The following is a 24,625-nucleotide window of genomic DNA, read 5'->3' as shown; positions in this document are numbered from 1 at the left end:
TCTTAATATCCTATCCCAAGCTATTAAGCTACATGATTGTTGGTGGGTAGAAGGTTTTTGTCATCAATAACTGGTCACTGGTCCATAGACCAATTGGCCTCTTGTTGCAGGCTGAATCTCCTTCACATCTCCACAAACTTCACTTCAACTACTGCTTGAACAAACAGCTGTGTAAATGGTGCTTACAATATCAGGTTACTTGCTTTCATGAACTTAGTAATCCTTCAGCAATCTTTGGTTTTAAAATCATTTGCTTCTCACCGCAGTTCACCATTAAAGATACAGAAAAATAAAAAGGTACCATCATCTTAGAAGCATATTAAAAATAGGTATAAATGCAACGTCACCTATACAAGATCAGAAGTGAAAGCTGGTCAGCACAAACTTTAGTTGCTGAAAATCTGAAACAAAATCTGGACAAATAGTAAGTTGGGTAACTGAGCAGTATAGTGACAGATAAAGAAAGGCTGGAAACATGCCAGGTAGAGAAGTTGCTATGCCCATTTGGGATGCATCCTTAGGTTGCTGAGAGAAGGGAGAAAATCGCAGAGTCACTGACAGAAATGTTGCAGGCATCTCTGAAAACAGGGGACTGGGAGATTGCAAATGTGAAGCTGTTCTTTTAAGAAAGGGGCAAAGGGGATACCAGGAAACTGCAGACCTGTCAGCTTGACATCAAAAGCAGGAAAACTGAAGGCCACAGTCCAGGATAAGGCAGGTATACACTTAGAGAAAAATCAGTTAATACTAGACATCAACTTGCCTTTAAGGGTAGGCCATGTTTTACAAATTTAGTTGAATTTGTTGACAAGGCAATGAATGAGGAAAAGTACTATGAATGTTAAATATTTGGAATTTCAGAAAGCATTTGATGCAGTGCCACATAATAGGTTGGTTAGCATATTAGAAATTTTAGGGATTGATGAGACCTTGACAGCATTGATTACAAGTTGGTTAAAAGATAGGAAACAGTTGGTGGAGATGGGCATTTCTCAGACTGGAGACCAGTTGAAAGTGGTTTTGGCTAAGGATTGGTGTTGGGACCCTCGCTTTTTCTGATTTATATTAAGGATATAGAAAAGACTGTTGAGGGGGGAAAAATGTCTCTAAATTTGCAGACCGTACTAAGCTGGGGAGCATAGTGAATTGTGAGAATGATCCTGGGCAACTTCAAAGGAACAATGACAAATTGGCAAAAATGGATAGACACCTGGTAAATGAAATTCAATGCAGAGAATTTTTTTATTATTCAGTAATTGGAGGAAGGTGTCACTAGCTATGTCATCATTTATTGCCCGTCCCTAATTGCCCAAGGCCAGTTAAAAGCCAAGCAGGTTACTGTGGGTCTGGAGTCACATGGAGATTGCTGTTTCCTTCCCAAAAGGATGTCAGTGAACCAGATGTATGCATCCCGACAATAGATCCATTGTCATCATGGCACTCCGAATTTCAGATTTCAGATTCCACAAATAAGGTCATGCATTTTGGTAGAAGAAACATGAAGTCACACAACAGACTCAATAGTACAACGTTGAGAGCAGCGCAAGAACAGACGGACCTCAGGGTTCAAGTACATTATTCTCTGAAGGTGACCAGGCAAGTTGAAAGGGTTGTTAAGGCGGTTGACAGGATCCTCGGGTTTATAAACAGAGCCATAGAGTATAAAGAAAGGAAGTGATGCAACAGCTCTATAAATAACTGCTCATTTCAGATTTGGGTACTGTATTCAAAACTGGGCACCTTAACTATTGAAGGATGTCAAAGCCCTGGAGTGAGTTAAAGAGTCATAGAGTAATATAGCATGGAAACAGGCCCTTCAGCCCAAACTGCTCCATGCTGACCAAAGTACCCACTCAGCTAATTCCAATTGCCTGAATTAGGTCCATATCCCTTGAAACACTTCTCATCCATGGACCTATCCAAATGCTTTTTAAACATTGGTATTGTACCTGCCTCAACCACTTTCTCTGGCAGCCCATTCCATATATGAACTACTGAGTGATGAAGTTACCTCCAGGGTCCTTCTTAAATCTTACCCCTCTCTCCTTAAACCTATGCCCTCTAGTTTTCAATTCCCCATCCCTGGGAAAAAGATTATATGCATTCATCCGATCTATGCCCTCATGATTTTATGCACTTTAATAAGGTCACCCTTCTTTGTCCTGCATTCCAAGGAATAAAGTCCTTTCCTGGCCAAACTCCCCCTATAACCCAGCCCTACTAGTCCTGGCAACATCCTTGTAAATCTTCTTTGCATACTTTCCAGTTTAACAATGTCTTTCCTATAACAGGGTGGTCAAAACTATGCACAAAACTCTAAGTATGGCATCACTAATGACTTAGACAACTATAACATAATGTCCCAACTCCTGTAATCAATGCCTCGACCAATGAAGAAGGCATTTACTATGCTGGCCTTCACCACCCTGTAAACTGTGATGGCGCATTCAACGAACTATGTACTTCTACTCCTAGGTCCCTCAGTTTCACAGCGCTCTTCAGGACATTACCATTTACTGTATAAGTCCTACCTTGGTTTGGCTTTCCAAAGTGCAGCTCCTCAAACATATCTGTACTGAATTGCATTTGTCAATCCTAGCCCACTTCCTCATCTGAACAAGGTCCACCTGTAATTTCTGATAACCTTCCTCACTATCAACGATACCTCCAAATTTCGTATCATCTACAAACTTGCTAATCTTGCCTTGCACATTCACATCCAGATCATTTACGTAAAATAACAAATGGTCCCAGCACCAACCCCTGTGGCACATCACGAGTCACAGGCCTCAAATCTGAAAAACTACCTTCAACCATCACCCTCAGCTTCCTAGCATCAACGCAATTTTGAATCCAACTCTCCCTGGATCCATGTAACCTAAACTTCATGACAAGCGTGCCATGAGGGACCTTGGCAAAGGCCTTACTGAAGTCCACTTAGACAACATCCACTGCCCTTCTGTCTTCTATCCTTTTGCTTACCTCTTTGAAAAATTCTAAAAGATTTGTCAGACATAACTTCCCATGCACAAATCCATGCTGACTATCCCTAATCAGACATTGACTATCTAAAATAATAAAATGTGAGGCTGGATGAACACAGCAGGCCCAGCAGCATCTCAGGAGCACAAAAGCTGACGTTTCGGGCCTAGACCCTTCATCAGAGAGGGGGATGGGGTGAGGGTTCTGGAATAAATAGGGAGAGAGGGGGAGGCGGACCAAAGATGGAGAGAAAAGAAGATAGGTGGAGAGGAGAGTATAGGTGGGGAGGTAGGGAGGGGATAGGTCAGTCCAGAGAAGACGGACAGGTCAAGGAGGTGGGATGCGGTTAGTAGGTAGGAGATGGAGGTGCGGCTTGGGGTGGGAGGAAGGGATGGGTGAGAGGAAGAACAGGTTAGGGAGGCAGAGAGAGGTTGGACTGGTTTTGGGATGCAGTGGGTGGAGGGGAAGAGCTGGGCTGGTTGTGTGGTGCAGTGGGGGGAGGGGGCGAACTGGGCTGGTTTTGGGATGCGGTGGGGGAAGGGGAGATTTTGAAGCTGGTGAAGTCCACATTGATACCATTGGGCTGCAGGGTTCCCAAGCGGAATATGAGTTGCTGTTCCTGCAACCTTCGGGTGGCATCATTGTGGCACTGCAGGAGGCCCATGATGGACATGTCATCTAAAGAATGGGAGGGGGAGTGGAAATGGTTTGCAACTGGGAGGTGCAGTTGTTTATTGCGAACCGAGCGGAGGTGTTCTGCAAAGCGGTCCCCAAGCCTCCGCTTGGTTTCCCCAATGTAAAGGAAGCCACACCAGGTACAGTGGATGCAGTATACCACATTGGCAGATGTGCAGGTGAACCTCTGCTTAATGTGAAAAGTCATCTTGGGGCCTGGGATATGGAGCGAACAAGGGAGTCGCGGAGAGAGTGGTCTCTCCGGAAAGCAGGGAATCTCTCTCCCATTGCTATTCTCTTGTAATGTCTTCGGCCTTGAATGCTTTCCAGAAGCCAATGGTATCAATGTGGACTTCACCAGCTTCAAAATCTCCCCTTCCCCCACCGCATCCCAAAACCAGCCCAGTTCGCCCCCTCCCCCCACTGCACCACACAACCAGCCCAGCTCTTCCCCTCCACCCACTGCATCCCAAAACCAGTCCAACCTGTCTCTGCCTCCCTAACCTGTTCTTCCTCTCACCCATCCCTTCCTCCCACCCCAAGCCGCACCTCCATCTCCTACCTACTAACCTCATCCCACCTCCTTGACCTGTCCGTCTTCCCTGGACTGACCTATCCCCTCCCTACCTCCCCACCTATACTCTCCTCTCCACCTATCTTCTTTTCTCTCCATCTTCGGTCCGCCTCCCCCTCTCTCCCTATTTATTCCAGAACCCTCACCCCATCCCCCTCTCTGATGAAGGGTCTAGGCCTGAAACGTCAGCTTTTGTGCTCCTGAGATGCTGCTGGGCCTGCTGTGTTCATCCAGCCTCACATTTTATTATCTTGGATTCTCCAGCATCTGCGGTTCCCATTATCATTGACTATCTAAATGTTGGTTGATCCTGTCCTTCAGTATCTTCTCCAATAACTTGCCTACCACTGATGGCAGGCTCACCTGTCTGTAGTTCCCTGGCTTGTCTTTGCTACCTTTCTTTAACAATGGAACAACAGTAGCCACCCTTCAGTCTTCTGGAACTTAACCAGTGACTGAAGATGAAGCAAAGTTCAAAGGAGATTTCCTAGGATGACACCAGCAATTAGGGACTTTAGACACAACGTAAGTTTAATTTGGAATAGAGGATTATGATGTGAATGTATTGAGGTGTTCAAAATTATGAACAATTTTGATAGGGGAGAGAAGAATATTCTGTTCCCACTAGTTGGCATATCAGTAACAGTGGGTCATAAATTCAGGACTGGAGCAAGACTGAAATGAGAAGGAACATGTTTACTCAGTTGTTAGGATTTGTAATGTGCCACCTGGGAGAGTGATGGAGTTGGATTACAGAAGATTGTTTTTAAAAGCTCTGGATATATGTTTGAAAGTGATGAATTTAGAGGGCTACAGAGATACACTGAGCTGGAGAATGGGACTAGGTGAATAACTCTTTCGGGAGCCATTACAGATAATGGATTAAATGGCCTCCATCTGTACTGCAATATTCTATGACTCCGTGAAATTTAAAGTTAGTGAGTGCAGAATGGGATAATATGGCAAAGAAATATTCCCTTTCTAGGCAGTCCATGGTGACCAAGGATGGATTTCCCCTACTCCAGTGTTGTGGGTATTGAGGTGACTAAATATGCCAATGCTGGATCCACACACCATACCACAAACAAGGTAATTGAAGAGGAGGACAGGTGGGATGTTCCACTGTTTAGTTTTTGTGTCCATCTGGGCCTTCAGAGGGATTGAAATGGTGGGCGCCCTCACAGATGCTTCAGTTTTGATGGTCTAGGGCAGAAAATTTGTTGTATTTATTCATACTTTGAATGAAAGACTTGTGCTGTAAAAATAAGTGGCGTAAAACTATAATCTTAAGGCATTTACTGGAATTATGAGTTTTATCATTTTCCAAATCTGGTGTTAATTTCACTAGTCTAGCAAGTGAAAGGCTCGGACTAATACGCTTGAGACACAATTGCAAAATCTCACCGCAGCAGAAAGTGAACAAAAATCTGAATAAGTCTGAAATATAAAGCTCATATCAGCAATGGTGACAATGAATTTATCAATGATTGTTGCAAACATCCATTTGGTTCACTAATGCACTTTAGGGAATGAAATCTGCTGTCAATATCTGGTCTTGCCTACATGTGACTCCAGATCCACAGTTGCCTGGTTGCTTATTAACTGCCCTCTGAAATGGCATTGTAAGCTTTTCAGTTCAAGGCAAATTAGGGAAGCTCAAGAAATGCCATGTGTGCCAGTGAAGCCCACGTCTCCTTGTAGTGCAGTGGTAGTGTCCCTATGCTGGGCCAGGAAGCCCCAGATCAAATCCTACCTATTCCAGAGGTATGTAATAACATATCTGAACAGTTGAGTAGAAAACTAGATTAAATCAAAAAAGCCCACATCTCCATGAAAGAATTTTTAAAAAAATGTTATTGCCTCGTAGATTCACTTCAAATACAGATCAAAACTTCAGATTGTGACTGCCACAAACCTAACTTTGAATTAAAACAGTAAGTGTGCCCAACCATGGGTCTGATTAGAGTCTCAAGGTAATGATTCCAGTCACTTCAGTTAACAAAGATCTGAAGAATACTTTCAGTATAAGGAGAGAATTCAATATATTAGATCATGATTTGACTGAAAGCTTACTATATTAATTGTTCATCATATTACAGGAGAATAAATAATTCATAAAACCACATAATGAGAATCTACAGCATCACATCCATAAGCATTGGATAATGAAAGAGTTTATCCTTTTTCCTCTGGGAGGCAATATAAGATCAAAAACTTAAAGATCAAATCTAACCTTGAATAATGAAATGCAAATTGAAACTTCTGGAAATACTTGGCAGCAACTACAAAGAGAGTGACAGAGTTTACGCTTTAGGTTGAAGATTTTTCATCAGATCCAATACGATAAAAGCTCCTCTTACAATACAGCTTTTAATGGGAATGAGTGAAAGGCACAATTCAGCACAACTTAATTGCCAGTCTTATTTTGCAATATTACACAAAACCTGGAGGGAGAAAATGAGAAGTTACTATATAATGTAATAAAGCCTCAAGAGTTAATCTAAGGTACACTCATCGGCTGAATGGAGGGAGTTTTACTTAACGTTTAATCATCTTTAACCTGCCTCTACCAACTTACCACAATTTTTACCAACCAAAGATCATGCCCAATTCTGTGGGATCTTCTGATCTTGCTGCAGCAGAAATGGGGAACTGTGGAAACTTCAGAAGAAGTCGAGCAAAAGTAGAATCAAGGTAGGGAGAGGACTTTGCCCTTTTTAATGACAGTAGCCGTTACATTCAGGTAAGGCTTTAAAAGTTTGTTTGAATTGTGAAATAGAGTGAATGGACGAATGAGATGAGTGGGTAGGTGGGTGAGGTGGTGGATAGATGAGTGGTATGTGGGTATGTAGGTGGAGTGGATAGGTAACGGCGATGGTTATAAAGATGAATGAACAACTGAGCGAGATGTTAGATGTTCGAAGCTGTTGGTGGGTAAGGCAAGGCAGGAAGGCAGGTGAGGGGGTAGTTGGATGCACAGGTAGCCAAATCAAAGATGTATGGGAAGCAATCGGGCAGTGAGGGGTATGATACTTTGTATAACCCAAGTGACCTTGGTGTATCTTCTGAAGAATCTCAAGTATGAACACTCTTGAAATGACCAATCTGTCATTGTTGCTCAGCAAGTCATCCATGTCACTCAGTCCATTCATGCCCATCCTCACTCCTTAAAGTATTTCTTAAGAATTTGATTGTATGGAATATATTCTAGCCATCCGTTGGTAACATATTCACAAATTTGAGTCCATTCTATGAGATTTTTGAGTTTTCTGCATTTCATCTAATCTTTGTCTCTTTTAATTAATTGCTGGGATGTGGGCATCGCCGGCTGGCCAGCATTTATCCATTGTGGTTCATAGTGATCACACCTTTAAAGCACTGGTTGGTTGAGAAACTGCAACTCGGAATTGATGAGCTGGAGTCTCAGCTTCACAAACTGCAACACATTACTGAGGGGAGGAGTTATCTGGATGCTATGTTTCAGGGTGTAGTTACACCCTGTAGGTTAAATACTTCAAATTTGGCCAGTGCTCACAAATGGCAAGCAAGGCAGGTACAGGGATCTGAATTTTGCATTGGAGGATCCTGAATGCTGATCACACAACTGCTTAGTAAGTAATCACGATTTTGTGTGCTATGCCTTTGGTCAGAAAAAAAAGGTCTCAGGGTGTGAAGGATTAGCAAATAATGGATTTCCTCAATTACATGTGAACTGCAGGCTTCATTCCATGGAATAACCTGTTCTCATAGTTTAACCTTAATTTTCCATCATGTTTTTGAAGCCTCTGTGCTGGTAGAGTAAAGATCCGAGTTTCATGATCTTTAGGCCATTCACGTGTTCAAATCTTATGTTACATTAGGTTTTCCACATTAAGTGAATATTTGAAATAATTTGTGAAGTTTTCTTTGCACTGTCTTTCAAATACTTTCTTCGTCACTGGCTGGATGGTTGGTTTGCGATGCACAGTGTTGCCGGCAGCGTGGGTTCAATTCCAGCACTGGTTGAGGTTACCATGAAGAACATTCTTCCTCAACCTCTTCCATCATCAGAGGTGTGCTGACCCCAGTTTAAATTATCACCAGTCGTTTCTGATAAAAGAGCACTCTTATAGCCTGGTGGAACGATGGAAATCTTGCATTATTTTAAGATCATTAAAAGTCAGTTTAATGCTCAAGTCTAATGACAAATGTCTGCAACTATTGTATCAATATTTCTGATTCCTTTGCTAAAACTATTGTATGACATATGTCAGTTTTAAATGCATTAATATAGTACTTTATTTTCATTATAGTGGTCAGCCACTGAGACCCTTGACACTTCCAACTTGCAAGAAGGCCATCTCCAACATAAGCCCGTCTGGGCTTTGTCGCATAATCATTAAAACCTGGACAACAAAACTCTGATGAAGGGTCTAGGCCCGAAACGTCAGCTTTTGTGCTCCTGAGATGCTGCTGGGCCTGCTGTGTTCATCCAGCCTCACATTTTATTATCTAAAATTCTAGCCATCTCAGTTTTAAAATTACAATTGACCTCAAGCCAACTATCATCCTCAGGAGAATACTATTCTATATCATATGTCAACAGTTGGAACTGTAGACAGGATAGATAACTTTCCAACTCAGCAAATGAATAAAAATGCCTGAAGAATTTATAAGATAATTTGAAGACCTAGTACTGCTGCTGAGATCAGACTGAGCACATAAATACTCAATCCAATTTCATCATTCAACATGATGTGTCTTGCTGGTTTGAATAGAATTGTGAATTTTATCTATACCGTGTTTAACAATGTTCATGTACTTTATGTTTTTAACATAAAGAAATGCCAAATCATTTTAGAATCAAAGCAGAACAAGAGTAATATCAAGCCAAAGAAGGCAGAGATGGGGAAAATGGGATGGGAATGGCAGAGTAGAGGAGAGCTAAATGGATGGTTAAGTGTTAGTGACAAGATAGCCATACATGCTGAGATATAGGCAGTAATGCCATGGAGAGGGGTTCAAGACACTGTTGGAAAGTGAAGGGAGGGCTTTCTTTTGCATTCCAACGAAAGAAAGATCCAAATAAGCAACACCTTTCAGACAAAGTGTTCTGCAGCCATTGAAGTTCTTTTGTTGTGTCAATGAAATAATTTAAATATTCAGCAGCCAATTTGCACCCAGGAAGCTGCCACAAACAGCAGCACAGGAATATGTTTTGCGCTGTTGACTGACGGATAATTGTCGGCAAGAACACTGAGATCATCCCCAGTTCTAAATTAAAATAGTGCCATGAGATCTTATTTTAATGCCTTATCGGAAAAAATATACCTCTGACGTAACAGTACTTGCAGCAGAGTACAAAGCTTGATTTGTTTTAAGTGGGAGTGGAACCTGTAATAGTGCTCTTGTGCTTTGTAACACAAATGAGGTAAGTGGATTAATTTATTTGGCCATCTCTGGTGGGTTTATTTATGGTTGAACAAATTTATCACAGCAGAGTCACTAGTAGTTCTTAGGTTGTGTCTACAGTGAAGAGAGTCTGTGGTCATGTGACAACATGCATGCTGAACTCTTACAGGCAACTATTTCAAAAGTGAAGAAAATATTACACTCCCGTTAGAGAGGAAGTATCTGATGTGGTCAAGGAGCACCAATTGGGATTGTCACTTATTACCAAATAGTGCTTCAAAGTTGCTGCACATTCGAAGCTATACCCTTCAGCAGAGAGTAGAGTTAGAGGGAGGGAAAGTAGTGCCTGAGGAAGGGACAATGAGCCAGAAATTGAAGACTTCAAGCAATTTTTTTCTTATTCTTTCTTGGGATGTGGGTGTCACTGAGGTCGGTATTTATTGCACATTCCTGAGCTTAGTTCCTCTAATGGAATTCCAGACAATTAAGGGTCAACCACATTGCTGTAATGGTAGCACTTTATTTTCCTAAAAGGAGATCTAGTTGGGTTATTATGACAATTGATAATAATTCCATGGTCACCATTACAAAGACTATATTTTTATGAACTAAATTTGGACTCCAGCAGCTACCAGGATTATCCTTGAGTTGTGGCTTATTAGCCCAGTGTACATTACCATTGTATCACCATCTCTTCAGGCAGCAATATATAGAAATGTGATCATAAATTTTACATAGTTATGTTAAAATTTGATTAGATTAGATTCCCTACAGTGTGGAAACAGGCCTTTCAGCCCAACAAGTCCACATTGCCCCTTGGAGCATCTCACCCAGACCCATCCCCCTATAACCCACAAACCCCTGAACACTACAGGCAATTTAGCATGGCCAATCCACCTAGCCTGCACATCTTTGGACTGTGGGGGGAAACCGGAGCACCCAGAGGAAACCCACGCAGACACAGGGAGAATGTGCAAAAGCCGCACAGTCACCAGAGGCTGGAATTGAACCTGGGTCCCTGGTGTTGTGAGGCTGCAGTGCTAACCACTGCGCCACCGTGACTAATAAACTAATATAGAAATTTGATCACATTATTATGCTGGAAATATTTTTAAGGTATGGGCACTACCCGTTCAGGACCTGTATCCCGCTTCTCCCAAACATCACCACCACTGTTGGATGTGCCAACAAGTTCACAATAGATAGATAAAAGATATCAATTCAGAATGGACATTAATGTAACTTGCATTCAGCAGCCTCTGCTACAGCAAATAATGGAGAACAATGCAAGACCAGGGTTTCTCGGAAACCTCCCAGACTGTGATGAATTTAATTTTCCATGTGCTGATGTTGGCTGACTGTATTAATGTGGTGAGGATGATAAATCACCTTTTCCCCTCCATATTTTGCTGATGCAACTGATATGAGAAATATAGGGCCTTCAAATTCTTATAATGGCTAATATTTCAATTCAGAATAAGCATTAAGCTGAGCAGAAGACCCACATTACACTGAGCTCTAATTCTCCCCTTTCCCCTTGAACCCCACAAGGCAAAATATTATTTCCCCAGTGAGAGTAAGTAAGGGAGATCTGATTAATTGTATGTGATCAACAAAATATTCTTAAGTAGCATATTTAGTTTTTTCATGAAAGATATCAGTTACATTAACGTGATTATCTTCTCCGATGGCATTTCTGGCTACATCCCACAATTTTTCTCTTTTTCAGAATTCCATTTATTAATGTTTTAATTTTTAAACCATAGCACAGAAGAAACTATTCCAATTAGTAGGAAGATCTACTGTAGCCACAGATTTAGGGTAATTAGTACAGTGTATAATGTTGCTGATAAGAGAGAGCTTTTTACATAATTAATGATCTGGAATGGACTGATGGAAAGGAATGAAAAGCAGATTCAATAACAAATGTTAAAACAGAAAGGAAGAAATGTCATACTTGCATATGATACGAACACTGACAACATGTGGCAGTATGGCATGTTGTCACTATCCCTTTCCTAACTGGGTCTCCTGGGCTTACTTGTTCTGATGGATGAGGAGAACCGTAAGTAGTCCGACTAAAAAATGCTGCTGCCTTAAGACAAGATGTGAGGCAGAAATCCACAGGATCCAAGGCACATGGGCCATGGTGCAAAATCTGAAACAATAAAGTGGGAATTCCGGCAAGGCCTTTCCCAACATCGGGAGCAATTTGTTGCACTTTCAAACAGAGCTCTGTGCATCAGATAAGGTTCTAGCAGGGATCAGCAAGATATCTATTAAGTGGGATTATTGTTAATTGGCTTCATTAACTGCAAACCTCAATTCAGTAATATGCAGCTTCACATCCTACTAAGGAAACTGAACACGACCAATTCCAACCATGTGATTCAGAGTGTGTACCTGGTGCCTCCAACTCACTGCTTGCTCCTCTGGGCCACCATTTTGGACACTGTGTGCCAGTGTCTCAGAATATGTTTTATGGGTAATGATTGCATGCATTCCACATCCACAATACCAACATCTTACATACGAGCCTCCCACATCATCATGTTGCATCGCATAAATCCACTTAGACTTTGATTAATTAATTCTTACAGCACAGAAAAGGCCCTTTGGCCTATCGAGTCTGTACCAAGATCTTCACTGCCATGTTTGCACACTGGCAACCATATTGCAATACTGCTGAAATGATATTTTATACAGTGGTACAGACACCCTAGCTGTCAGGCTGAACCAGGCCACATCTCAGGGCTTCTCACTTGCTCTTAGAACTCTGTTCTCTTTGAGCCTGTCTGGAGGCTTACAGCGTCCCTGTATGTCTTGCCTTCCATTTCCCTGAAGCTTTGTAGTTTGTCACTTCAGCCAGAGCTACCAGGCTCATGGTGCTGTTTCATAATAAAGCCAGGAAGCTTCTCATGGATGTCAGCCTTCAACAGTCAGGTCCAAAGTCAACTTTCAGCTAGGCATCCGCGTAAGTCAAGGACAGCCTCTGATACCTGTGGAAGTGCTTGGATATGGCCAGTTAGCAGCTGAGGGTAGTAAGAGTCAGGTCATGCTCATCTCCTCCATGGGAATGAGGAGTCAAAACGCTGGGCAGCACATTACCAACACTGGCACTTTCTGACCCAGGTATGCAGATCAACAACAGATGAGATTCAATGAAAAGAAGTGTGAGGTGATGCACTTTCGTTGGAAGAGCACAGCAAAACAACATGAAATAAGGGGCACAATTCTAAAGAGGGTTCAGGATCAACGGGGCCTACATGTATATCTGCACAAATCATTACAGGAGAGGTGGAGAGAGCAGTGAATAAATTATGCAGTGTTTTCAGCTTTATTAAGAAGGGCATAAAGTACAAGATCAAGGAGGTGATTTTGAACTTGTATAATACACTTATTGGACCTCAGCAGGGGCACTGTGTTCAGTTGTGGGTGTCACCTTATAGGAAAGATGTAAATACATTCAAGTGAATGCAGAGTGACCTACTAGAATGGTTCCAGGTCTGAGAAACTTCAGCTGTGAGTAAAGATTGAAGAGGTTGGGAGAGTAGAAAACCAAGAGGAGGCATAATTGAGATTTTCAGAATCACGAGCAGGCTCAAGAGAGCAGTTGAGGTGAAACTGCTTCCATTTGTAATAGAAACAAAAACAAGAAATGCGTAGATTTAAAATGATACACAAACAAAGCAAGGGTGATGTTCATCAAAAGTATTTTTCTTCCCAAATAGCAAGTTTTTAAAGATTGGAATGCACTGCCTGGAAATGTGGTGGAGGCAAGTTCAAGTTGAGTAATTCAAGAGGGCATTGTTTTTTCATAATAATGGTACACAGGGATATGGGGAAAAGGCAGGAGACTGGCACTAGGTACTAGAGCCAGACTAGATAATAGAGAATGCGCAGGCACAATGCTTGGAACAGACTCCTTCTACACCATCATATTTCTGTGATTCCATGATTATGTCTGAGCTGTTTCTTTGACTGAAAGTAAATAAGATATTAAAGAGGTATTTTTAAAAAACAGCTAGCAGAGTTACTAGTGCTGCTGCAGGTGGGGGAAAAGCAATGAGATTTTCTGAGAGTTTGAGTAGGCAGCACAGAAGCCGTGCATGCACAATGACCTTTTAAAGATGACACTGGTGACAAGGATGCTGGTTTATTCTGGGATATCGAGGCAGAGGTGAGCTCTTCCTGCTACACTGAGTGGGAGAATCAGGCTAGTATCAATCAAGAAGTGTGTCACACTAGTTGGTAGGCAGTTGGTGTAGGAAATTGGGTGGGTGAGAGCAAGTGAAGGAAGATGATACATGCAACGGTGAAATGGTAGAGCATGAGCCTTGGGAGGTTGGTTCAGTAACCGGGATAAGGAGAGTACATCAAGGTAGCACAGCAGTTAGCACTGCTACCTCACAGCACCAACCCTGGATGACTGTATGTGTGGCATTTGCACATTCTCCTGGTACTGCAATTTGCAGGAAGAGACAAGCTCCTCCTTCTACAGTGATGGTGAGAATTGGGCTAGTATCAGATGAGAGTGTCACCTTAGTGGTTTGGTAAATTTGCCCGCTTAGGGTGAGAAACCTTGCTGGGGTCATGGACAGAACCTCCATGAAACCTGATGACACTGATGCGTAGCCAAAAATAAACATGGGATTCAACCTGTAGTTTATTGCATCAGTGAGGTACAACTTCCATTAGTTAGGTAGACACTGTTACGAAGTCTGTGAGCTGACTTTTGACTATAAGAGATAGGATGTCATGTTGAGGTTCTACAGGACATTGGTGAGGCCTCTTCTGGATTACAGTGTCTGGTTCTGGTCACCCTAATATAGGAAGGATATTATTAAACTGGAAAGGGTTGAGAAAAGACCAACCTGGATGTTGCCAGGATTGAAGGATTTGAGATATAAGTAGAGGTCAGATAGGATAAAACTATTTTTCTTTGCAATGTAGGAAGTTGAGGGGTGACCTAATAGAGATTTATAAAATCATGAGTGTAGATAATGGTGAATGGCATGCGTCTTTTCCCCAGGTTACATTTTTAAAGTGCGTGAAGTAAGATTTTAAAATAAATGAGGGGCAATTCTTTTTAATGTTATCAACAGAGTGGATCCTGGGTGGAATGAACTTCCAGATGAAGTAATGGATGTGGGCACAGCTACAATGTTTAAAATACCTTTGAATAAGCACACAAATAAGAATTGTTAGGAGGGAATTGGACCAAGTGCAGACAGGTTGGACTTGTTTAGTTTGGGATTATGGTCGATATGGACTGGTTGGACCAAAGGGTTTGTTTCTACGCTGTATAACTGACTGAGTAGAATAGGAGGTATATCCTGTTCGAGATCTGAAGGTGTTCTGCCTTTCTCCACTCTAGCTCTTATGACATCTGCAATTCAGCTGGAGCTTAATGCCATCTTCAGCATCAACATTTCCATAACCATTCTCTGATACAACATCTCTTCATTTATACATTCTTGTGTACAATTACCACTATACCACGACCCTTGAATCTACAACTTCAGGCTCACATGGTCTGTGAACCCTCCAATTTCTCATAGAATCAATCATAGAATCCACAGTGTGGAAACAGGCCATTGAGCCCAACAAGTCCACACCATCTCACCCCCTCCCCATAATCCTACATTTCCCATGACTAAACCACTTAACCTACATATTCCTGGACACTATGGGCAATTTAGCACAGCCAGTCCGCCTAACTTGCACATCTTTGGACAGTGGGAGGAAACTGGAGCACCCGGCTGAAACCCATGCTGACACAGGGAGAAAGTGCAACCTCCAGTTAGTCGCTCAAGGCTGGAATTGAACCTGGGTCCATGGTTCTGTGAGGCAGCATTGCTAATCACTGAGTCACCATGCCTCAAGTATACATTCTCTTTGAATGTGGAAACTTAATATGACCTTAACTTGAGGACTGTAAACCTAAATTCTACATGGACCATAGGAGGTCCATGAAGTTTCTCAGGACTGAAGGATCATCTCTAATTTGGCAGATCCACATCCTGCTGAATTCCCTTTGCAGACAAACATTTCCTGCTAATACAGGAGTAGTCCCACGATACCATCTAGGAGCCCTTCAATCTCATGCATTTTCTTCGTGGAAGGTGGTTACCCCAATTTTTAAAGAAATGGTACTTTTCCTCTGCGGTAGCCCTTATTTCTATGCCACATTGTTTCTTGTCGACTGTCCTGTATGAATCTGTTGACATTGGTCAACCATGGCTTTTATGGAAATTTGTGTGGCCCATCTACATTCTGCAAAGAAATTGTTATTCTTAATTTGTATTTAGATACGATTCTATTAGTGTGTGACAGTTTGGGCACTTGTGAAACCAATATAGAAACTCAGACATTTAAAGCAGAGAAAGACGCCTTTTGGCCCATCGTGTCTGCACTGGACAAAAAGCACCAGTCTACTGTAACTCCTTCTGCCAGCATTTGGTCTGTTGCTCAATGCATTTCAAGTGCTCATCAAAATACTTCCTACATGTTGTGAGGGATTGCACTTTTCCCACCCTTTCAGGCAGTGAGACCATACCACCTCCCCAAGTTATGGGTGAAAAACATTTTCTCAATGAGAAGCAACTTCATTGAAACATAAGACTCCTTACAGGTAGATGCAGAAAGGTTTTCCCTTTGGGGGAGTCTAGGAACAGAGGGCATTATCTCAGAGTAAGGAGTCACTCATTAAGTAATGAAACAGGGAGGTTTTTTTTATTTATTCAAGGGATAGAGGCGTCAATGGCTGGTCAGCATTTATTGCCCATCCCTCGTTGCCCTTGCAAAGGTGGCAGTGAGCTGCTTTCTTGAACGGCTGCAGTTTGAATGCGGTAGGTATACTAACAATGCTATGATGAATGAAATTCCAGGATCTTGACCTAGTGCCATTAATGGACCAGTGATACATTTCCAAGTCAGAATTGTACACAGCTCAGGGGGAAACTTGCCAGTGATGGTGTTCCCACGTATCTCCTTCACTTGTCCTTCTAGATGGAAGTGCTCACGGGTTTGGAAAGGTGCTGATCTTTGGTGAATTTCTGCAGTGCATCTTGTAGAGAGTACACACTGCTGCTGAGCATCAGTGATGAAGATTGTGGATGCTTATGGATCTGGTGTCAATCAAACAAGTTGCTCTGTCCTGGATGGTATCAAGCTTTTTGAGTGTTGTTGGAGCTGCATCTATCCAGGTAAGTTGAGATGATTCCAATCACACTTCTGACTTGTGTCTCACAGGTGGATATGCTTTTGGGAGTCAGGAAATAAGTTACTTGCCACAGCATTCCTAGTCTCTAATCTGCTAGTGTATGCATTATACTTACATGGCTATGAGTCCTGTTGAGTTTCTGAGGAATAGAATAGAAGAAATAAAAGGCAGTGGAATCTGTGGAATTCATCATTGCAGAGAGCTGTAGAGGCTGCATCTTTAAGTATATGTAAGGTTGAGATTGATTTTTAATCAGTAGTGGAATCAGTAGGTATAAGGAAAAGGCAAAATGGATTTGAGGATTATTAGATCAGCCATGGTCTCATTGAATAGCAGAGCAGACTCGATGGATCAAATGGTCCACTTCTGTTCCTAAGTCATTTGCTCTATGCAATTAAGTTAAATTAAAATCTGCACTGCTGTCTCACACATTGTGAAGGTGCAGCAAAATCGATGTATAAGGAATAGTGACTTTTGGAGTACTGAAGGATGTTATTAAATTGGAAGAGTGCATAGATAATTTACAAGGCTGTTAGTTTACACAGACAGGGTTGCAACTTGCACCTCTCTTGTATTTCTCCTTGTTGGTAGTGACAAGGATGCAATGGAAGGTTACAGTGTGAGAATTTGGGGCCATTGCAATTTGAGAGGAATTTGTAAATTAAGGATAGGGCAAGCTTGTTATTATGAAAATCAGCTCAAAATATGATTCAGCATGTTGTTTCAGGTCTGTTCAGTAAGCAAAATCATTCTAAACCTGCACATAGCTCCTGTTGAACTTGTGCAGATTCACAAATTCTGCAATTCCCCCAGGTTATCATGCAGCAAACATTAACATAACCAAACTCTGAAACTTCAGAGGTCCCTTGGTCATTATATCACAGAAGAGTATCAGAGGAATTTCTGTTGGGTCATAAACAATGCAAACTTAAACCTAGAACCGAAACAATCAAAAAAATTCTCAAGGCATTACTACATTTTTGCGTACCATACACATTTGAAATCATTGCCTTGCAGTTTATATCCAACTAAGACCATGAGTCAATAAGGTATCGGGGCAGAATCAGGTCATTTGGCCCATCAAGTCTACTCCACCATTCAATCATAGCTGATATGTTTCTGAACCCCATTCTCCTATCTTCTCCCAGTAACCTTTGATCCCTTACTAATCACAGATCTCTCTTAAATACACAAAATGACTTGGCCGCCACAACACTACAACAATGAGGTCCACAGATTCACTATTGTCGGCTGAAGAAATTCCTCCTCATCTTACTTCTAAAGGAACATCCCTTCATTCTGATGCTGTGCCCTTGGGTGCCAGTCTCTCCTTCTAGTTGAAACATCCTCTTCATATCCATTTTGTGCAGGCCTGTCACTATTTCATAAGTTTTAATCAGATCCTACTGCATACTTCTAAAAGCCCTCATCCTTCTGATCTCCCTAGAGTTCAGGCCCAGATTTCTCAACCACTCCTCATATGACAAACCTTCATTCCTGGTAATGGGAACTGCAGATGCTGGAGAATCCAAGATAACAAAATGTGAGGCTGGATGAACACAGCAGGCCCAGCAGCATCTCAGGAGCACAAAAACTGACGTTTCGGGCCTAGACCCTTCATCAGAGAGGGGGATGGGGTGAGGGTTCTGGAATAAATTTTCACCCCATCCCCCTCTCTGATGAAGGGTCTAGGCCCGAAACGTCAGTTTTTGTGCTCCTGAGATGCTGCTGGGCCTGCTGTGTTCATCTAGCCTCACATTTTGTTATCATCATTCCTGGTATCCTTCTATACCACCTCTCGCCACCCTCCAATCACAACTCATCCTTCCTTAGATGCAGGGCCCAAAACACAATATTCAAAATCTGGTCTGAAGAGAATCTTTTCCAGCCTCAGCAGCACATTTCTGCTCTTGTATTCGAGCCTTCTTGAAATGAATGCCAACATAGCATTTGCCTTCAACTGCCAGCTGAACCAATTAACCTTGAATCCTGAATTAGGACTCCTGAATCCCTTTTGTTTCAGATTTCTGAAGCCTTTCCCCATCTGGAACATAGTCTACACCTCTATTCTTCATACCAAAATGCATTACCTCATGGTGGCTCAGTGGTTTGTCCTACTGCCTCACAGCGCTGGAAGCCTGGGTTTGATTCCACCCTCAGTAACTGTCGTGTGGAGTTTTCATGTTCTCCCTGTGTCTGTGGGGGTTAGGTGCAATAGCCATGGGAAATGAAGGGTGATAGGGTAGGGGGAAATCAGCCTGGGTGGGATGTTCTTCAGAGGGTCAATGTGGACTCTTTGGGCTGAATGGCCTGTTTCCACTCGTGAGAATTCTATACTGTCTCTTTCCCCACATTATGTTCCATCTGCCACTTCTATACCTGCTCTCCAATCCCACCCAAGTCCTTCTGTAGCCTTCTGCTTCCTCAACGTTACCTGTCCCTCCACCCGCTTTGTGGCTGACTCTGCCAGTACCTTACCCCTTACACCATGGTCTGTTACCTCACTTAGCAGCCTCCTCCACAGCACCTTGTTGAAGGCATTCTGAAAATCCAAATAGTTAACATCAACTGGTTCTCTTTTGTCCAATGTTCTTGCAACCTCCTCAAAGAATTGTAACAGATATGTCAGGCGTGACCTCCCCCTTGAAGTTGTGCAGACTGAGCCCTACTTTAACATGCATTTCCGAGTACTCCACGATCTATTCCTTAATAACAGACTCTTAAAAGCTTACTAACAACCAAAGTCAAGCTAACCAATCTATAGTTTTGTTGTCTGCCTCTTTCCCTCCCTTCTTAAACAGGAGTGTTACATTGGCCATTTTCCAGTCTTCTAGACCCTAGCCTACCTGGCTCCGGTGCTTCCTGAAAAATCACTTACAATGCCTCAACAATCTCCTCACCAACTCCTTCAGAACTCTGGGCCTCTCGTCTGGGTGATTATCTACCTTCAGACCTTTCAGCTTCCCCAGTAACTATTCCTCAGTGATGGCCAATACATTTATCTCTGTCCCCTCACTCTCTCAACGTTCTGGCATGCTGCTTGTGTCCTCCAATGTGAAGACTGCCAGAAAGCAGCTTTCAATTCCTATATTTCGTTGTTCTCCATTTCTACTTCTCTGGCATCATGTTTCCAGTGTTCCAATGTCCACTCTTACCACCTTTTAGATATCTAACAAAAAAACTCTTGCAATCTTCTTCTATATTAGCTAATTTATCTCATTTCATCTTCTCCCCACTATTGCTTTCTTAGTTATCCTTTGCTGGTTTTTAAAGGCTTCCCACTAATACTGGCCGTATCGTATGCTTTCTCCTATTGCTGTTATGCTATCCCTGAATTCCCTCATCAATACAGTTACCTCATCCTCTCTTAGATGTCTCTTTTTCCTTGGGAAGAATTTCTGCTGTGTCTTCTGAATTACCCCCAGAAATGCTGCCATTTCAGCTCCATCTTCCCTGCTAGGCTCCCTTTCAAACTAACTCTGGCCAGCTGACAATGGGAACTGCAGATGCTGGAGAATCCAAGATAACAAAGTGTGAAGCTGGATGAACACAGCAGGCCATGCAGCATCTCAGGAGCACAAAAGCTGACGTTTCGGGCCTAGACGCTTCATCAGAGAGGGGGATGGGGAGAGGGAACTGGAATAAATAGGGAGAGAGAGGGAGGCGGACCGAAGATGGAGAGAAAACAAGATATGTAGAGAGGAGAGTTTAGGTGGGGAGGCAGGGAGGGGATAGGTCAGTCCAGGGTAGATAGATAGGTCAAGGAGGCGGGATAAGGTGGTAGGTAGGAAATGGGGGTGCGGCTTGAGGTGAGAGGAAGGGATGGGTGAGAGGAAGAACAGGTTAGGGAAGCAGAGACAGGCTGGGCTGGTTTTGGGATGCAGTGGGGGGAGGGGACAAGCTGGGCTGGTTTTGTGATGCAGTGGGGGGAGGGGAAGAACTGGGCGAGTTTTAGGATGCTGTAGGGGAAGGGGAGATTTTGAAGCTTGTGAAGTCCACGTTGATACCATTGGGCTGCAGGGTTCCCAAGCGGAATATGAGTTGCTGTTCCTGCAACCTTCGGGTGGCATCAATGTGGCACTGCAGGAGGCCCATGATGGACATGTCGTCTGAGCAATGGGAGGGGGAGTTGAAATGGTTCACGACTGGGATGTGCAGTTGTTTGTTGCGAACCAAGCAGAGGTGTTCTGCAAAGTGGTCCCCAAGCCTCCGCTTGGTTTCCCCAATGTAGAGGAAACCACACCGGGTGCAATGGATACAATATACCACATTGGCAGATGTGCAGGTGAACATCTGTTTGATATGGATGGTCATCCTGGGGCCTGGGATGGGGGTGAGGGAGGAGGTGTGGGGGCAAGTGTAGCACTTCCTGCGGTTGGAGGGGAAGGTGCCGGGTGTGGTGGGGTGGGAGGGGAGTGTAGATCGGACAAGGGAGTCGCGGAGAGAGTGGTCTCTCCGGAAGGCAGACGAGGGTGGGGATGGAAAAATGGCTTGGCTGGTGGGGTCGGATTGTAGATGGCGAAAGTGTCGGAGGATGATACGTTGTATCAGTGGTAGTATGGCGCACAGACCTCTACATCGCCGAGGCCAAACACCAACTCTCCGACAACTCCTCCTACCACCCCCTTGATCATGACCCCACCCCCGAGCACCAAACCATCATCTCCAACACCATCCATGACCTCATCACCTCAGGGGACCTCCCACCCACAGCCTCCAACCTCATTGTTCCCCAATCCCGCACGGCCTGTTTCAATCTCGTCCCCAAAATCCACAAACCTGCCTACCCTGCTCGACCCATTGTCTCAGCCTGTTCCTGCCCCACCGAACTCATCTCCACCTATCTGGACTCCATTTTCTCCCCTTTAATCCAGGAACTCCCCACCTATGTCCGTGACACCACCCATGCCCTCCACCTCCTCCAGGACTTGCAATTCCCCGGCCCCCAACACCTCATCTTCACCATGGATGTTCAGTCCCTATATACCTGTATTCCTCATGCAGATGGCCTCAAGGCCCTCCGCTTCTTCCTGTCCCGCAGGCTCGACAAATCCCCCTCCACTGACACCCTCATCTGCCTAGCCGAACTTGACCTCACCCTCAATAACTTCTCTTTCGATTCCTCCCACTTCCTACAGACAAAGGGGGTGGCCTAGGGTACCCGCATGGGCCCAAGCTATGCCTGCTTCTTTGTACGTTACGTGGATCAGTCCATCTTCCGCACCTACACAGGCCCCAAACCCCACCTCTTCCTCCGTTACATTGATGACTGTATCGGCGCCGCCTCTTGCTCCCCAGAGGAGCTCGAACAGTTCATCCACTTCACCAACACCTTCCACCCCAACCACAAGTTCACCTGGGCCATCTCCAACACATCCCTCACTTTCCTGGACCTCTCAGTCTCCATCTCAGGTAACCAGCTAGAAACTGATGTCCATTTCAAGCCCACTGACTCCCACAGCTACCTAGAATACACCTCCTGCAAAACTTCCATCCCATATTCCCAATTCCTCCGCCTCCGCCGCATGTGCTCCCAGGATGAGGCATTCTACTCCCACACACCCCACGACTGCAACTTTCCCCCCGCAGTGGTCGAGAACGCCCTTGACCGCGTCTCCCGCATTTCCCGCAACACATCCCTCACACCCCGCCCCTTCCACAACTGCCCAAAGAAGATCCCCCTTGAGCTAACATACCACCCCACCAACCTCCGTATACAACGTATCATCCTCCGACACTTCCGCCATCTATGATCCGACCCCACCACCCAAGCTATTTTTCCATCCCCACCCTTGTCTGCCTTCCGGAGAGACCACTCTCTCTGCGACTCCCTTGTCCGATCCACACTCCCCTCCAACCCCACCACACCTGGCACCTTCGCCTGCAACCACAGGAAGTGCTACACTTGCCCCCACACCTCCTCCCTCACCCCCATCCCAGGCCCCAGGATGACCTTCCATATCAAACAGATGTTCACCTGCACATCTGCCAATGTGGTATACTGAATCCACTGTACCCGGTGTGGCTTCCTCTACATTGGGGAAACCAAGCGGAGGCTTGGGGACCACTTTGCAGAACACCTCTGCTTGGTTCGCAATAAACAACTGCACCTCCCAGTCGCGAACCATTTCAACTCCCCCTCCCATTCCTCAGACGACATGTCCATCATGGGTCTCCTGCAGTGCCACATTGATGCCACCTGAAGGTTGCAGGAACAGCAACTCATATTCCGCTTGGGAACCCTGCAGCCCAATGGTATCAACGTGGACTTCACAAGCTTCAAAATCTCCCCTTCCCCTACAGCATCCCAAAACCAGCCCAGTTCTTCCCCTCCCCCCACTGCACCACAAAACCAGCCCAGCTCATCCCCTCCCCCCACTGCATCCCAAAACCAGCCCAGCCTGTCTCTGCTTCCCATCCTGTTCTTCCTCTCACCCATCCCTTCCTTCCACCTCAAGCCACACCTCCATTTCCTACCTACCACCTCATCCCGCCTCCTTGACCTGTCCATCTTCCCTGGACTGACCTATCCCCTCCCTACCTCCCCATCTATACTCTCCTCTCTACCTATCTTGCTTTCTCTCCATCTTCGGTCCGCCTCCCCCTCTCTCCCTATTTATTCCAGAATCCTCTCCCCATCCCCCTCTATGATGAAGGATCTAGGCCTGAAACGTCAGCTTTTGTGCTCCCGAGATGCTGCTTGGCCTGCTGTGTTCATCCAGCTGCACACTTTGTTAACTCTGGCCAGCTCCTCCCTCATATCTTTGTCGTTACCATTACACAATTATAATATTGTTACTTTGGATTCCAGCTTCTCCCTCTCCAACTGTAAGGTGAATTCTGTCACATTATTATCATTTACCCTGAGGGATTGCTTCACCTTAAGCTCCCTAATCAAGCCTGCCTCATTACACATCACCAAACCTGGACCTGCCTGTTCCCTAGTGGGGTCTACCACAAGTTGCTCCAAAAACACCATCTCATAGGTATTGCATGAAATCCTAATCTTAGGATCCACTGCTGACCTGATTTTCCAAGTCTGAAATTTGAAGTCCCCATCGTGAATACTGAAATAGTACCTTTCTTACTTGCCTTTTCTATTTCCTGAAGTATTTTCTTCCCCACAACCTGACTACTGCTGGGAAGCCTGTACACAACATCCATCAGGGGCTTTCCTCCTTTGCATTTCCTCAACTCTACCCTATTTCACCTTTTGCTGTCAATTTAATTTCATTTCACCCTGCCTCCTCTGCCTGTCCACCTATCCTTTTGATAGGATATGTTTCCTTGGATATCTAGATCAATCCTGATCCCCTTGTAGCCACGTCACTGTGATACCCACATCATACCTGCTAATTTCAATTTCTGCTACAAGCTCATTACCTTGCATCGTACATTGTATGCATTTAAGTACAACGCCTTCCCCCACACCAGTATTGAATTTCAAGCTCTACTCACTCTCCTAGTTATGTAATTCATTAGGTCTCCAGTAGCAGCATGGTGCAGATGAAGCCCTTCCCCTTGGAACAGCTTCCTCCATCCCTTGTGCCGGTGCCAATTGCCTGTTAATTTGACCCATGAATTTAACGCATGCATTGACTTCTTCAATCTTTTTGACACTGCACAAATTTGCTTGTGTCTTAAATAGTAATCCAGAGATTATTATACTTAGGATCTGGACTTGTCTATTTATTATAGAAACAAAAAAGGGGGAGAAATTAAGGGTTGAAAACTCACAAAGCACAGAACGGGGGCCAACGTAGAGGAACACAAATGCT

This window comes from Stegostoma tigrinum, chromosome 1 (genome assembly GCF_030684315.1).
Source record: "Stegostoma tigrinum isolate sSteTig4 chromosome 1, sSteTig4.hap1, whole genome shotgun sequence".
In the NCBI taxonomy this organism is placed as follows: domain Eukaryota; kingdom Metazoa; phylum Chordata; class Chondrichthyes; order Orectolobiformes; family Stegostomatidae; genus Stegostoma; species Stegostoma tigrinum.
Note: the sequence above shows the minus strand (reverse complement) of the source record.